The sequence below is a fragment of the Bubalus kerabau genome, chromosome 16 (genome assembly GCF_029407905.1).
Source record: "Bubalus kerabau isolate K-KA32 ecotype Philippines breed swamp buffalo chromosome 16, PCC_UOA_SB_1v2, whole genome shotgun sequence".
NCBI classification, from domain to species: Eukaryota; Metazoa; Chordata; class Mammalia; order Artiodactyla; family Bovidae; genus Bubalus; species Bubalus kerabau.
The window spans coordinates 64,098,598-64,115,827 of record NC_073639.1 but is presented as its reverse complement, the minus strand read 5'-3'; the positions used below and the strand labels follow the sequence as shown (position 1 = coordinate 64,115,827).

At 46.6% G+C, this 17,230-nt stretch overlaps 1 long non-coding RNA gene across 3 annotated transcripts in view; it reads left to right on the top strand.

The window, feature by feature from the left end:
* LOC129630102 (uncharacterized) overlaps positions 1-16,413 on the top strand; it is a 28,833-nt gene extending 12,420 nt beyond the window's left edge. For 2 of the 3 annotated variants that reach the window (XR_008703536.1, XR_008703538.1), the window contains one exon: positions 16,122-16,413. This is a non-coding gene — a long non-coding RNA (uncharacterized LOC129630102). Of the gene's footprint in view, positions 1-15,853; positions 16,006-16,121 lie in introns of all 3 variants that reach the window. The other variant, XR_008703537.1, reaches the window with a different exon arrangement.
* The last annotated feature ends 817 nt before the right edge of the window (positions 16,414-17,230 follow it).

The window sequence follows — 17,230 nt, the reverse complement described above, 5'->3', positions numbered from 1 at the left end:
CGTTACAGCAGCCATGGGAAATGAATACAGATTTGAATGAGGTGAATCCCTGAGATTCAGTGGGGAAGAGCATTCCATTCTAGGCAAAAAGAACAGCAGGTGAAAAGGCCCTGAGGTAGGATAGTGCAGCAGTGCGGGGACAGAGGTACATACCATGGGAACAGATGGGAAGGCCCATGCGTTTGCGAGCTCGTAACCATGGAAGAAGGCAATGGCACCCCACTCCAGTACTCTTGCCTGGAAAATCCCACGGACAGAGGAGCCTGGTGGGCTGCAGTCCATGGGGTTGCTAAGAGTCGGGCATGACTGAGTGACTTCACTTTCACTTTTCACTTTCATGCTCTGAAAAAGGAAATGGCATCCCACTCCAGTGTTCTTGCCTGGAGAATCCCAGGGACGGGGGAGCCTGGTGGGCTGCCGTCTATGGGGTCGCACAGAGCCGGACACGACTGAAGTGACTTAGCAGCAGCAGCAGCAACCATGGAAGAACTCAAAACAGAGATGCATGCACCGAACCCTCCAGGGCTGTAATGAGAACACTGGCTCTTGAATCCAATCGACCTGGGTTCAAATCCTGCCTCTGCCCCTTGTGATGTAGCTTTGGATAAGCTACTTTCCTTTCCACATGTCTGCTTCCTGACCTGTTGAAGAGGGTCAACAATATACATTATTGCTTCTGTGTATAAAATAGATAACTAACGAGAAACTAATGCATGGCGTGGTCGTCTCGGGTGGTGCAGTGGTAAAGAATCCAGCTGCCAGTGCAGGAATTGCAGGGACGTAGGTTTGATCCCTGGGTTGGGAAGATCCCCTGGAGGAGAAAATGGCAACCCACTCCAGTATTCTTCCCTGGAAAATTCCATGGACAGAGGAACCTGGCAGGCTACAGCCCTTGGGGTCACAAAGAGTTGGACATGACTGAGCAGCTGAGCATGCATGCACTGCATAGCACAGGGAACTCTACTCAGTGCTCCGTGTGACCTAAATAGGAAGGAAACCCCCAGAGAGGGTGCATATATGCATACACGCAGCTGATTAGCTTTGATGTGCGGTGAAGCTAACACAGCAGTGTAAAGCAACTAGGTTGTTGTTGAGTTGCTAAGTCGTATCTGACTCTTTGCAACCCCACAGACAGCAGCCCGCCAGTCTTCCCTGTCCTTCACTTTCTCCCAGAGCTTGCTCAAACTCAGGCCCGTCAAGTCAGTGATGCCATCCAACCATCTCATCCTCTGTTGTCCCTTCTCCTCCCGTTCTCAGTCTTTTCCAGCATCAGGGTCTTTTCCAACGAGTCAGTTCTTTGCATCAGGTGGCCAAAATATTGGAGCCTTGGCCTCAGCATCAGTCTTTCCAGTGAATATTCAGAGGTGATTTCCTGTAGAAATTAATAATAATAAAAAAAAGAATACACATAAGGGCCAACTGTAATTCCAAGTGGCATTGTTGTCAAGCTCATCTGTGAAAAATCCTTACCCCAGCCTGTGGCCCATTTCAGGTGCTTGGTGTACATTTGGTATGGTGCTAATGAGGATGGTGATGAGGAAGAGGGTGGTGGGGAGGACGGTGATGAGGAGGATGGTGATTTTGGTGCAGGAGAAGAATTGGGGTGGCATCTTGAGTGCAGGGAACAGCATGGGAAAAAGTCAGGTGTGCCCACAGGCTGCCTTCCTAATACTATGATGAAATTGTTTTATTCATAATTTTTGGCTCTGCTGGGTCTTTGCTGCAGCGCTCAGGCTTCTCTAGTTGTGGTGTTTAGGCTTAGCTGCCCCACAGTATATGGAACTTAGTTCCCCACAAGGGATCAGACCCGTGTCCCCTGCATCAGAAGGTGGATTCTTAACCGCTGGACCACCAAGGAAGTCCCAAAATCATTTTGGAATGCTTCTGTAGACTTCCCTTCTCTGCCTTCTCATCTGGTGTTGCTGACAGGGTTTGAGGCTGCCTTCACCCACCTTTCCGAAGAGAGAGGTTTCTGGCTGGTGGTGTGATGGTCAGACAAGTTCTTGACTGCCCATTCTGCTGGTCCCTTGAGAAGAGGCAAGAGCCCGAAAAAAAAAAAAAAAAAAAATCCCTGTACCCCAACCCCTCCTATGATCAGAGAGCCTCGGAAGGGAAACAAGAAGAGGGGTTAGTTGATTAGGCTCTGTCTTTGTGGGGGTGCCCCCTACCCCTTGCTGACTTCCGCCAGCCTCCAGGGTGAGTTATAACTGTGGCTTTGCTCACCTGGAGGGCAGTTCGGGCCCTGGAGAAGGCCTATCAACTGTATGCAAAAAGATTTGCCTGAGTCTCTCTTTCAGCCTTTTTACAGCCTTTTGGTTTCTCTAGGCAAATGCTGTGCTTTGATACCCACTTTCTTTACAGGCTATGTAAATATCCGTTTTGATGCACCCACGTGGTAGGCAGGTGAGTCAGGACCGGTTGGCTGTTTTGGTCTCTTCCGAGGAGGGAGGAGGATCAAGATGGGTCGGTCGATGGGCATTGGAGAAGATGACTCCATTTGGAGAAAGGGCAAGGTCAAGGGGGTTCAAGCCTGACTACTCAAAGTGTGGTCCTTAGCCCAATAGCAATAGCCACCTGGGGAATCAGAATCTGCTTTTAACAAGATTCCCAGGACTTGGGGACACATATTAAAGTTTGAGAAGCACAGTGTGGACTGGTGGACCTCAGACTTCACTGTGGATTTAGAAATCCACAAAGCACTTTAAAAATATACCAACGCTCAGGTCCTGCCCCAAAGATTCTGATGTCATTGGTCTGAAATGATGCCCTAATATGAGTATGTTTAAAAAGCTCTCCAGGGGATTTCCCTGGTGGTTCAGGGGCTAAGATCCCACGCTCCCAATGCAGGGGGCCTGGGTTCGATCCCTGGTCTGGGAACTAAGATCCCACATGCCACAACTAAGAGTTTCCAGGCTGTAACTGAAGATCCCGCATGCCGCAAGGAAGATCAGAGATCCTGCCAGCGGCAACTAAGACCTGGCCAAATAAATATTAAAAAAAGAATAAAAAAGCTTCTCAGGTAATTTCAGTTGAAGGTCTCTGATTTTTGCTTAGAACTGTGGTTCTTAAACATTTACTTGCTTCAGAAAAAGTTGGGGAACATCTTTAAATACAACCTCTGGGCCTCAGCCAGTGGTGGACTGGTCAGTGTTTAATAGCAGGCTCTCTGGGATGGGCAGGGGGTCAGGAAGAAGTCCAGATCCGTAGCCAGTTCCTGTGGTATAAATATCCCCTCTGTGGCTCTCGTGATCCAGTGCACACTGGCTCCACTGGCCACACCTCCCCCAAGTTTCTGACTCAGTAGGTCTGGGGTAGGACCTGAGAATCTGTATGTCTAACAAGTTCCCTATTCAACTTGGGTTACTGGGTTACTGTTCTTCTTGGGACACTGCTTTGAGAGCCACATTAGATGAGAGGTTGGAAACAGGTGGTGTCTTGCAGGCCAATTCGGATCAACTTGTGGTGGGTACCTGGGGGGCTGTATTGAGTAGGATTCTGAGGCTGTGTGAGATTGAGTGAGAAAAAGTGATCTATTCAGTTAACGTGCCCACCACGGGCATGTGACGGAGGCAGCGGCTGTCCCTGGATTTTCTGAGTGCTCCTTTGTAATTCCTTTATGAAAACAGAAAGGAGTGGGGAGTTAGGTGGAGTTGCATTTCCTAAGGACGTAGGGGAGATAAGAAGTGAAGCTCTGGGCTTCCCTGGTGGTTCAGTGGTTAAGCCTCTGTGCTCCCCCTACAGGGGGCACTGATTCAATACCTGGTTGGGGAACTAAGATCCCAACATGCTGCATGGAGCAGCCAAAAAGAAAGTATTGAAGCTCAGTGTGTCCCAGGCTATCTCAATGATTAAGAGCAGTTTTGGGGGGGGGTTTTGGCTGCACCACGCGACTTGCGGGATCTTAGTTCCCAGACCAGGGATTGAACCTGTGCCCTCAGTAATGAAAGTGTGGCATCTTAACCACTGGATCGCCAGGGAATGCCCAAGAGGAGTATTCGTGACTATCTGAGAAAGTATACATGGAAGATGAATATTAGTGCAACTCGCTGATTTTATGGAAATGATTTCAAAAAAGGGATGGTTTCCACTCAAAATGCACAGAGCTCATTTGTTTAGATACCCTCAGGCTCTCAGATCTTGGAAAACATGGGAGACGCCGTTTCAGAAGAAAATCACGGAGAGTTTTGAATGCCCCAGCTGAAGAAAGGAGAAGATTGGGCAGAAACCATAAAGGAAGTTTTGCCCACGCCAGTGATGGGGCCATGCTTCACTCCACACGTTCCAGAAGCAGAGAGCTCGGAAAAAGATGAGGGAGGGACCCTGAGGGAGGGGGGGCAGGATGCAAGATAAGAAATCCTGATTTCAATCTCCCTAACTTCCTCAGACCCGGGCTGTCTATAAACTGTATGCAAATGTGTTTGCTTTCCATTTTATTTCAATCAGAGTCACTCAGCTGTCAGGAGCTGTGTCAACATGTCAGTTGGGTGGAAGAAACAAGCGTTTTGAGTGGAAATATTTTGGATAAACAGACACAATGTTATGACAGATCTGAGCGGTTCAAACATGGGGTGGGGGAGGTGGCAACGGTGGAGAAGGAGAAGGGGGGTTAAAGCCACAGAAAGCAGATCTATTTACCCTGGCGCATGCACTGGAGGGTCAGCTGAAAACAAAATCGGTGTTTTATGAGTTGCATTGTGTGTGTGTGTATTGGGGGTGGGCTGGGGGACGTTTTTCCTCTTCTGTGGCGTTAATACATTTTGTCAGCTGAAGAGTAAGGCCTGCTTGCTGGGTTACCCGGCACATTCCTCTCTAATGTCCCTGCTGATTCCACGGGAGGAAATCAGGCAAGAAAAAGAAAAGACAAACCCACCGGATTAACTTAATTAGCGATGGGGAGACCAGTTGCTTGGCTAAATCTAACAGCCTGTTTGAGAGCTGCCCTCCTTTTCGTTTCTCACTTGGGCTCTTTTGCAAAGGGAATTCAGAGGAGGGACAAAGAGATGCCCTTGTTTGTGGTCAAGGGTGGGGGTGGGGACATGCTCTGGGGAGAGGTGACCTGGGCATTGGGCCACGTGATATATAGCTTTGAATTTAATTTTTGGAGTAAGTAATACTGTCGCCTGGTTCAGTAACCCAAAGTATAAAACAAGTATTTGGAGAGATGTTCGTTTTTCTTTTCCAGTCCATCCGTTCCCCCCTCAACCCGCCCATCTCTCAGCACCCCAAACACACACACACACACACACACACACAGATTATATTTTGTTGGTCTAGGTCTATTTTTAGTTCCCAAGCCATAGAGTTCGATGAGTTTTGTCTAAAAAAGAATTCACACTTTCCTTAAACTAATACTTACTGCTTATCAAGCACCTACTATGTGCTAAGCCTCACCTTGCCAGGTTGGGATGATTCACCCTAGGTTGGAGGTGAGGAGTCCCGAGGCGCACCCAGAGCCACACAACCCCATGGCCCACCAGTGAGCTCAAACTTCACCCCGGATCTGTCTGACTCCAGGTCTGTGTTCTAGCTACTATCAAGTACTTGGTTGAACTTGTGGATGAGAGAGGGTGTGTGGCAAGGTAACTTTTTGAGGACTCAGGGAGCGGTCAGCCAACTCAGCTAGGCTGGACTTGTCCACCCCCGAGGTGAATCTGTCCAGGAAAGGGACCACGTGCTTGTCCAAATGTGGGACAAGCCGGCAGCTGCCTCAGGGGTGTGCTTGGGAGAGGTTGGCAAGGCCCCCACCGCTCAAAAATGTCTCCCCCAACCACCTGTCACATGGCCTCAAATTCCACCAGCAGAGAGGTATGACTCTGGGCTTCAAGGAAAGAATTTTTGGGGTCAGGCTTTAAGCATAGACACTTCCCCCAGAAAGGATTCATCTATGCCCTTCTCTTAAAAGCCCCCTCCTAGCAAGGCAGCTGGCCCACTGCTTGGCATTGGAGGATGGTTTCAGGGTGCAGATATCCTGGGAGGTGAGCAGGGTGGTCACCAGAGGAGATGGGGACAGTCAGGGATGGCTCCCAAGGCTGCTGGTCAACCAACGTGTGGAGTCTGGGGCCGTTTGGAGACAAAGCTTCACACGTTTGCCCCAGAGAGAGGCCCTCTGAAGGTCCCACCTGTCTCCTTGCCAATCCTGACTGGTGTGTTTCAAGCTGGAACCCTAAATAGTCAGGCCAGGAGCCGGGGAAGCCCAGAACTTGTCATGGGGTCGCAAAATGTCACAGCTGCCTTTCAGCCGGTCTTGAACTCCAATTAGTCACGTTCTTTCTTCCCCTTTTGTTCCATGATTACACCACCTGTAGGATTATTTTCTGAATATTTTCCTCTAAACTGACTCACTTGAAAAAATAAAAAATAAACATCTATTTTAAGTCTAGCAAGCATGAGTTTCCTCACCAAGAAAGGATACAGATGAATTCAAGCCCTCTGGCTTTTGTGTGGCAAATGCAAGTTTTTTTTTTTTTTTTTTTTTTTTTTTTAAGGAAAACAAAACATTAGTGAAAACTTGAAAAAAAGGAAAACATTTATACACACATCCTTTCATCTCTATCACTTATGGCTTGATTTGCTCCTCATATTTTTTTTCCCAGAACATGTTAAAATAACAATGAATGCATAAAAATGAATTACTGCTCATTCAGATACCTACCATAAATCATATGATCACAGGTATCATGTCTTGCCCAAATCTCCAATTGTATTGGAGAAACTGAGGTTCAGAGATAGGAAACATATACAGGGGGCGGGGGGTGGGACACAGCTGTCTGAGACCGTGTAAGGCTGAGAAGCGGGACTTCTCTGGTGGCTCAGATGGTAAAAGAATCTGCCTGCAATGCAGGAGACCCAGGTTCGATCCCTAGGTCAGGAAGATCTGGAGAAGGGAATAGCAACCCACTTCAGTATTCTTGCCTGGTGAATCCTGTGGACAGGGAAGCCTGTCCATGGGGTTGCAAAGAGTCGGACATGACTGAGTGACTAATACACACACACAAGGGCAAAGAAGCACCCTGGGAAGATGTAAAAAGAGCACTGGATGGGGAGTCAGGGGCCACTGACTCCAGATCTAAAAGGAGAAGCAAATTCTGTTTCCTCTCTGGGCTTATCCTCAGCTATGAAAGAGAAAGAAGGGTGTTACTTTGGGTTCTTCATCTGGGGGTCTAGCAAGAGTTGGGGTACCTAGGAATGAAGTCCCTGGAATTTGTTTTTTAATCCAGGTAAGATTCACATAACATAAAATGAGCCATTAAAAAAATTATTTATGTATTTGGGTGTGTTGGGTCTTAGTTGCGCTGTGGGGAGCTTTCATCGCAGCTCACAGACTCTCTTGTTGTGGGACACAGACTTTAGAGCTCAGGTTCAGTAGTTGTGGTGCGTGGGCTTAGTTACCCTGTGGCATGTGGAATCTTCCCCGGCCAGAGATCAAACCTGTGTTCCCTGCACTGGAAGGCAGATTCTTAATTGCTGGACCACTGAGAAAGTCCCTAAAATTAACCATTTTCAAGCAAACAATGCGTTGACATTCAGTCCATTCAGTGTTGTGCAACCATCACCTTGATCCAGTTCCAGACATTTTCACAGAAAATATTTTCAAGCAGTCATGCCCCTTTCTCCCCTCCCCCCAGCCCCTGGCAAACATCAATCTGCCTTCTGTCTCCATGGATTTACCGACTCTGGTTGTTTCTGAGAGAGAGAATCACAATATGTGGGTTTTTGTGGTTGGCTTCTTCCACGGAGCACCACGTTTTCAAGCTCCATCCACGATGTAGTACATATCAGGACTTTATTTCTTTTATGACTGAATAATATTCTATTGTACGGATATACCTTTTGTTTATCCATTCATCACTTGGTGGTCATTTGGATTGTTTCCACCTTTTGGCTACTGTGAATAATTCAGCTATAGATATTCATGCACGGGTTTTTGGGTTTTTTTTGATGAGGGCCATTTCTAAAGTCTTTGCTGAATTTGTTACAATACCGCTTCTGTTCCACCTCTTGGCTTTTTGGACACAAGGCATGTGGAATCCCAGCTCCCTTACCAGAGATCAGACCTGCACTCCTTGAATCGGAAGACCAAGTTCCAACCACTGGGCCTCCAGGGAAGTCCCCTGCACAAGTTTTTGTGTGGACATTTGTCTTCATTTCTCTTGGGGATGCATACATAGGAATGAAATTGCTGCATCGTGTGGTAACTCTTTAACTTTGTGAGAATAGCCCTTGAATGTTTGGTTTATGTGTTTGAGCCTGTGCTTTTAAGGAGATGGCTTTTGAACAGATTCTCAAGAAAAGGTAGTGTTAGTCGCTTAGTTGTGTCTGACTCTTTGTGACCCCATGAACTGTAGCCTGCCAGGCTCCTCTGTCCATGGAATTCTCCAGTTAAGAATAGTGGAGTGGATTGCCATTCCCTTCTGCAGGGGTTTTCTTGACCTAGGGATCAAACCTGCATCTCCTGCATTGCATGCAGATTCTTTACGATCTGAGCCACTGGGGAAGCCAAGAAAATGATGACTTCCCTCAGTCCCTCTAAGATCTGTTCCAGCTTTAAGATCCCCCCATTCTTGATCCCCACCTCTGAGAAGACCTCAACTTCCTTCTCATCTTGTGTAGCTTCCTTTAACCAGCCTTCTCTGTGCCAGGCACTGGTCTGGGCATGAGAGACCTGGTCGAAAGGGCTTCTATCTGCCAGGGGTCAGAGGTGGGAGAGATGCGGCTAGGGAGGCTTCCTGGAGGAGGAGGCACTAGCTGAATCTCAAAGGTTGCCTGAGAACCAGGAGGGCCAGAGGTGGGAACGGTATTTCTGAGCGAAGAGACAACACTTCCCAGTGCCCTTGGCAGGGGGCGGAGCTGGCTGGAGTGCCCTTTCCTTCCCCTGGTGGCTCAGAGATGCTGGAAACACAGATGGTTGGAAATCCTGTCTCCTCTACCCACCCGCTCATCAGTGAGGGCAGATGCGGCCCATTATTCTGATTGCCGCTGAAGGCGGTGGCGGTGGCCCAGGGCACGTCTGAGGATCACTCAGGGCCCCGGGAAGGCGGGGAGCCCTGGCAGAGGGTCTGCCCCCCACCCCCGCAATCCTAGAGGCAGGTGTTCCGAAAGCTTCCCACACAGGACTGCCAAGATCGTCCTCCTGCTATGCAGCACACACGCATGCAGGCGTGCTATTTCATCTCCGGGGCCTCTCTCTCTCTGGGAGCAGCTGGCAGGGCCACCGGGGCATTTGCGGGTGGCCCATGGGATGGAGTCTGGAGGCCTTGGCTGACCCACCACCCTGGGGCCCGGTGCTCCTCCTGCTGCGGTGTGCCCGGTCATAGATTTTCTGGGCACCTTCTTGGTGGAGGGCAGGCAGGATCTGGTTTCACAGCACATTTGGAGGGACAAATCCACGTGGTGCTTTGCTGGATGCCTGGCCCTGTGAAGAGTCGGTGGTTAAAGTGTTATTTATGGTGCCCTCCTGACTCCGGTCTCATATTAAGCTTCTGGGTGGGGCATGATGCCTCCACCAGTCAATCAACCAACTGGCCGGAGGAGCTGATAAACCAGAGTCAACCCTCTAGTTTTACACAGGGTTCCTGTATTCTTCTAGAAGTTTCAGGAAATGGGCTGTTCTCTATCTTTTTGGGTAGCTTGAGTGTCTGTCGCTTTACTGGTGGAACTTTTCATGGGGTTTGTTATGGAATTTTTATTTAAAAATTTTTTATTCTAGATTCCAGCAGAGTTAATTAACAATGATATGTTAGTTACAGGTGTGCAGCAAGGTGATATAATTATACCCATTATTATGGATCTTAAAAAAAATTTTTTTTATATTTATTTATTTGCCTGCACTGGGTCTTAGTTGACCCTTGCAGGATCTTAGTTGCTCTGAACCTATGTCTTCTGCACAGGAGGGTGGATTCTTAACCACTGGATCCCAGGGAAATCCCTAAGTTTATTATTATTATTGTTTAATGTAACAATGGTAAAAAACTGTAACCTAAAATTTGTGATCTTAACCATTTCTAAGTGTGTTAAATCTTACCATCTTAACCATTTTCAGCAGGGGTCAATACATTCACTTTGTCGTGCCACAGTTCTCCAAAACTCTTTTCATCTTGCAAAACGGAAACTCTGTTCTCATTAAACACTAGCTTTCCATTTCTTGACCCCCCTTCCCCCACCAAGCCCTGGCACCCGCCTTTCTACCTCCGTGAATCAGAGTACACTAGGGGCCTCGTATAAGTGGACTCGTACAGTATTTAACCTTCTGTGTCTGGTTTGTTTCACTCAGCACACTGTCCTCAAGGTTCATCCACGTTGGACCACGTGACAGGATTTCCTTATTTTTAAGGCTGAGTCATGTTCTATTCTATGGAATGACCACATTTTGTTTGTCCATTTATCCATCCGTGGACATTTGGGTTGCTTCCATATCTTGGCTGTTGTGAATAGTGTTGCTATGAACATGGGTCTGGAAACGGTGAGGTCTTTTTTTTTTTTTTTAATTAAAAATTTAGCTACACAGTTAATAAAATTAACAACACTTCCTATAAAATTAAACCAATACATATGACTAAAGTTCTTCTAGCTACTTCCCCCAACCTCCCCATCCCAATGATAAGTTCACTGTTATCAGTTTATAAATTTTCACTTATTTATCTATACACTCATGCATACACGTGTGTGGGTACATGTATATCTTTAGAAAAAGATGTATGTGCAGTTAATTCTGCTATAATGTGGCATATGCAGTCCTAAAATCTTACACTATGAAAAAAAATCACACAATAAAACTGCAAGAACTTATGAGAAAAATAAAACTAAGGAGGCAACACTCTACACATTAAAAAAGAAAGGAAACTAATAAAAACAATAGCACAGTTTTACACATGTTAAATGGTTAAGAAATACCTTAAAAAAAAAAAAAGAAATATCTAAATGCTATAATAACTATGGAATTCGACTTTGGCAAAGTCCTGAACTTGTCTTGTGGAAGTGGTGCCAGAAAGGCTGCAGCTTTTGAATTCTTGTGAATGGGGAGAAAGAGGTTTGTCTGAAATCAGAAATTTGTAACCCAGGTGTGGGTAGGTGTGGCTCATAACACACGCTGTACACGGAGGCAGATGGAAGAGGTTGTGGGGTGTCTGTTTGGTGTGTTCCTGTGTGGTCAGTTCAGCTGGGTGCAATTTTCTGCATTGACCCAGTGTTTCTTGTGGATGAAATCATGCATGAGCAAACACGAAATTTGGTTATGCTCAGATTGTTCCCAAATATATCAATCACGATGGAACAAATTTATGTTTTCAAAACAAGCACAACTGGCTACACACACACACACACACACAGAGAAAATAAATGGAGCTTTTTGAGTGTGTGTGTGTGTTTGCATAAATTGATTCATATTAGATGTATAACTATGCAACTTTTTTTTTTTTTGCTTAACAATATCCCTAAGAAATTTTCCATATTAGTAATGCAGACTTGTCATGTTTTTGCTGCTGTATAGAGTTCCATGGAATGAATAATCCCATTTAGGCCTCCCTCTAAGGATGGTCATGTAAGTAATTATATTGTAGTCAAATGCACAGAGCAGAATTTACCATTTAAATTATTTTTAAGTATACAGTTCAGTGGCAATAAGTACCCTCACATGTAACCATCCATTTCCAGGACTTTTTTTTTAAAATCTCCCCACCCTGAAACTCTGTAACTCATTAAACAATAACTTCTTGAGTTCAAATCCTGGGCCAACACCTATGGCTGAGTGACTCTGGGCAGTTTTTTTTCCCTCTCTGGGCCTCTGTTTTCTCACTGTAAATTGAAAGCAAGAGTCCATAGCTCTCAGATTTGGACTAACAATTGCATGAGGTGGTACAGGTCATATGCCCAACTTCTTCCTTGGCATACTGTAGGTTCTTGAAAAATAGCTCCTATTGTCATGTGAAATCGACTAGATATCCCATTCTGCTTTGCTGTGGTTTACCTGACATCCGGGTCCTACACATGGCAGGGGGTGGGTGACATGTCATTGCTTGCTGGGATCCAGAGCAGAGGGAAGGTGGAGTCTAGAGAGCTTCCTAGTGGACGAGACCTTCACCCATGCCACTCTTCCAGCTATTCTTTTAGATGGAAGTTCCAGGCCCCTCCCTGCTCACCCCCTGCCCCAATCCAGGGCCCAGGTCAGCCCTTGGGACTCTTGGGAGTGACCCATTTTTCAGCTACGGTCAGTGCCAGCCTGCCCGCTGGGGCTGCCAGTTGCAATGTGCATGGTAGCGAATGGATTGAGGTCATGGAGCAGATGGCAGTAACTTTCAGTTGAGATCTGCCAGCCTGCGTTGGAACCAGTGACCCGGAGGTAAATGCATGTGCGTGGTCCCTCTCTCACTTCGGTCTGTAACTCTGGGACCCTGTCCCTTTCCAGCGCCTGTTCAGGCTTCTCCCCAGGGTCCAGAAGTGTCCTCTTAGATTTTGTGGACTCCCAGGAACAGGAGAGAAAGTCACATTTGTGCAGGCAGTAGACAAGTCTCAGCCTCTACAGTGCTTGAATCTTCCCTTTCACAGGGAGCTCAAAGCACCTAGTTCTCTTCATTGGATTAATCTGATGTTATCCTTGTGTGTGTGCATGGGGGATGTTTATCATTAGTCCCACTTTATAGATGGGGAAATAGAGGCAGGAGGAGGATGGCCCAGGAACCTGTAATGCCTCTGGATCAGAAAGGATTTACTGCAGCTGTTTGGTTCACAGAGCTCTTGGAGAATCTGGAGGAAGCTAGGGGTCCTCTAGACTCAGATATATAGATATGTCTTACTCTTCTTATTTTTAAAAATCTATTTATTTGACTGCACTGGGTCTTAGTTGTGGCATATGGGATCTTTAGTTACAGTATGTGGGATCTAGTTCCCTTATCAGGGATCAAACCTGGGACCCCTGCACTGGGAGCCCAGAGTCTTAGCCGCTGAACCACCAGGGAAGCCCCATGTCTTACTCTTGACTTTACCTCCAGAACCTAAAGCAGCACTGGGCATACTGTGGGTGCTCAAAGTAAAGTATTTATTGAATGAATGAGTGAATTGATGAGCCATGGCTGAATACCTCCAGCGTGAGGCAATTAACAAACTAAAAGAGAAAGAAGCATTTTCTCATGCTCTTAATCTTAAGGAAGTTAGCTATTCCCATTCTATAGATGGGAAAACTGAGTTATAGTTCTCAGGAGGTGGGAGGTCTTCCTTAACAACTCCAGGCAGTATGGCTTCACACGGGATCTTAGTCCCCCAGTCAGGGATGGAACCCGAACTCCCCTGCAGTGGAAACTCAGAGTCTTTACTTCTGGACCACCAGGGTGGTCCAGCAATGCCACTCTTAACATAGAATGTTCCCAACAGATGTGGCAGCCTTGGGACAAGTGATAGATGAATTTGTAGTTGACAGCAACCAAAACTGGAAGAAAATTGCCAGTATTTGCTGAATCTACACCAAGACACCTTCTTTTCAGCCCTCACATCCTTGAAAATGCTGTTTCTCTTAGGCCTGATAAAATCTGATCACACCGTGTCCTTGAGAAAAATGTGTGATGCCTCTATAGCAGATAGAAGCTGGAAGGTCCTTGGAGAAGCCAAAGAGTTGACCCCATTAAAGAGAGCAAGAGAGGAGGGAAGAGCATAGGGGGATAAGATTCCCTAGTGGTGGTTTTTCTGCTCTTTCTTGACCTCAGCTGCTGCTCAGGAATCTTCACGGGTCAGGAGATGGTGTGTGAGGACGGGGCCAAAAGGTGTGGAACATGGTAGAAGGAACTTTAGATTTGATGTCTCAGTTCTGACTTGGTCACCCCCAAAGCTGAGTTTTAGTTTTTTGACCCATAGGTCAAGAATGAGGCAAGAATTCCGCTCCACCCTGCTGCCCCCCCTCTCCCCACCCCCCAACCCCTGCCAAAAAAAAGCAAAAACTTTCCTGGTGGTCCAGTGTTTAAGACTCTGTGCTTCCACTGTAGGGGGCATGGGTTCGATTCCTGGTCAGGGAAGTTCCATGTGTCTCATAGTACAGCCAAAAAAGAAAAGCAAAAAAAAGAATGAGGCAATAGCATTGAATCTTCAGAGTGGTTACTATAATGGTATATTACACGTTGTTGTTCAGTCCCTAATTCATGTCTGACTCTTTGCGACCCCAGGGGCTGCAGCACACCAGGCTTCCCTGTCCTTCACTATCTCCTGGAGTTTGCCCAAACTCATGTCCTTTGAGTCAATGATGCCATCCAACCATCTCATCCTCTGTCATCCCCTTCTCCTCCTGCCCTCAATCTTTCCCAGCATTAGGGTCTTTCCCAATGAGTCAGCTCTTTGCATCTGGTAGCTGAAATACTGGAACTTCTGCTTCAGCATCAGTCCTTCCAATGGATATTCAGGTTGAATATTCAGATTTCCTTTAGGGTTGACTGGTTTGATCTCCTTGCTGTCCACAGGATTCTCAAGAGTCTTTACCAGTACCACAGTTCGAAAGCACCAATTCTTCAGCTCTCACTCAGCCTTCTTTATGGTCCAACTCTCACATTCATACAGAAAGATGTATATTGCATGTACAATAGGATAAATATAATTAATACCACTGTGTATTCCATATGAAAGTTAAGAGAGTAAATCCTAAGAGTTTTCATCACAAGGGAAAAAATTTTTTCTATTTCTTTAATTTTGTATCCATATGAAATGATGGATCTTCACTAAACATTATGGTGATGATTATTTCATAGAGTATGTAATGTCAAAATGTGCTGCTGCTGCTGCTGCTAAGTCGCTGCAGTCGTGTCCGACTCTGTGCGACCCCAGAGATGGCAGCCCACCAGGCTCCCCCGTCCCTGGGATTCTCCAGGCAAGAACACTGGAGTGGGTTGCCATTTCCTTCTCCAATGCAGGATAGTGAAAAGTGGAAATGAAGTTGCTCAGTCGTGTCCGACTCCTACCGACCCCATGGACTGCAGCCCACCAGGCCCCTCCGTCCATGGGATTTTCCAGGCAAGAGTACTGGAGTGGGGTGCCATTGCCTTCTCCGCAAAATGTGCTGTACACCTTAAACTTATACAGTACTTATGTCAATTATATCTCAATAAAACTGGAAGGGAAAAAAAATACCCCAGTATATTACATACCTAGTTGGGGAAGTTTTTGGCAAGCAGTAGGTATACAACTTCAGAGAGTCCAGGGACATTGGGATGGTGGGCGGGGTTGGGGTATTAGTGGTTATGAAGGTTTTCTTTAGGGTGCAGTAGAGGGTGCTTTGTGGAGAAGGCACTGGCACCCCACTCTAGTACTCTTGCCTGGAAAATCCCACGGACGGAGGAGCCTGGTAGGCTGCAGTCCATGGGGCCACAGAGGGTCGGACATGACTGAGTGACTTCACTTTCACTTTTCACTTTCATGCATTGGAGAAGGAAATGGCAACCCACTCCAGTGTTCTTGCCTGGAGAATCCCAGGGACGGGGGAGCCTGGTGGGCTGCCGTCTCTGGGGTCACACAGAGTCGGACACGGCTGAAGCGACTTAGCAGCAGCAGCAGCAGAGGGTGCTTTTAAGAGCCATCCTCCCGGTGAAGGCCCAGCCAGCCGGTAATGGAAGGACTAATGACAGTACTGATTAATCACAGCTTGTCTTTGCGGCAACACTTTCATGTTGAAGAATCCTCAGGCTTTCTCCAGCCCCTGGCTAAAGCCAGGAGCTGACCCACCTCTACCCTAATAGTACTAGTTCTTTTTTTTTTTTTTTTATAGATTACCTTTCATCTTGGCATCAGGCAGAACTTAATAATCATGGTCTCTGTCTCCAGCTCTGCCCGAGCCTGTGGTTTAGGGACCATGTTGTTAACCTTAATTTTTTTTTTTCTGCCCCAGGGGAAAAACTGTGGCACCAGAGAAGAAGGGGACTTATAAACAGAGTCTAGCCCCCCTCGGATCTGCTCTTTGGATACCAAGGCAGCTAATCTAACCCATAGTTGTCCTCCTTGGAGAAGTGACTTGGTTAGGCAGCCTGTTGCCCATTTTTGGTACATACATCAGCTACACACATCATGATGACTGGGTTTTTTGGTTTATTTTTTTAAGAAGTTGAAATGACTTAATTAATTGCTTACCTATTGATTGATCTTTGTCCTTATGGTAGATATAAAACTCCATGAGAGGGACTTTCCTAGTGGTCCAGTGGTTAAGAATCCACCTTGCAATGCAGGAGACTCGGGTTCGATCCCTGGCTGGGGAACTAAGGTCCCACGTGCCTTGGAGGAATGAAGCCCCCATGGTGCAACTACTGAAGCCAAAGAGCCACGACTAGAGAGACCATGTACCCCAGGGAAAGATCTCACACGGTGCAATGAAGATCCTGCATGCCGCAACTAAGACCACTGCAACCAAATAAATAAATATAAAAAAATAAAGTAAAATAAAATTCCATGAGATCAATTCAGTTCAGTCGCTCAGTTGTGTCCAACTCTTTGCAACCCCATGAATCGCAGCATGCCAGGCCTCCCTGTCCATCACCAACTCCTGGAGTTCACCCAAACTCATGTCCATTGAGTCAGTAATGCCATCCAGCCATCTCATCCTCTGTCATCCCCTTCTCCTCCTGCCCCCAATTCCTCCCAGCATCAGAGTCTTTTCCAATTAGTCAGCTCCTCGCATGAGGTGGCCAAAGTACTGGAGTTTCAGCTTTAGCATCATTCCTTCCAAAGAACATCCAGGACTGATCTCTTTCAGAATGGACTGGTTGGATCTCCTTGCAGTCCAAGGGACTCTCAAGAGTCTTCTCCAACACCACAGTTCAAAAGCATCAATTCTTCGGCACTCAGCTTTCTTCACAGTCCAGTTCTCACATCCATACATGACCACTGGAAAAACCATAGCCTTGACTAGACGGACCTTTGATGGCAAATTAATGTCTCTGCTTTTGAATATACTATCTAGTTTGGTCATAACTTTCCTTCCAAGGAGTGTCTTTTAATTTCATGGCTGCAGTCACCATCTGCAGTGATTTTGGAGTCAAAAAAAATAAGGTCAGCCACTGTTTCCACTGTTTCCCCATCTATTTCCCATGAAGTGATGGGACCAGATGCCATGATCTTCGTTTTCTGAATGTTGAGCTTTAACCCAACTTTTTCACTCTCCTCTTTCACTTTCATCAAGACGCTCTTTAGTTCCTCTTCACTTTCTGCCATAAGGGTGGTGTCATCTGCATATCTGAGGTTATTGATATTTCTCCCGGCAATCTTGATTCCT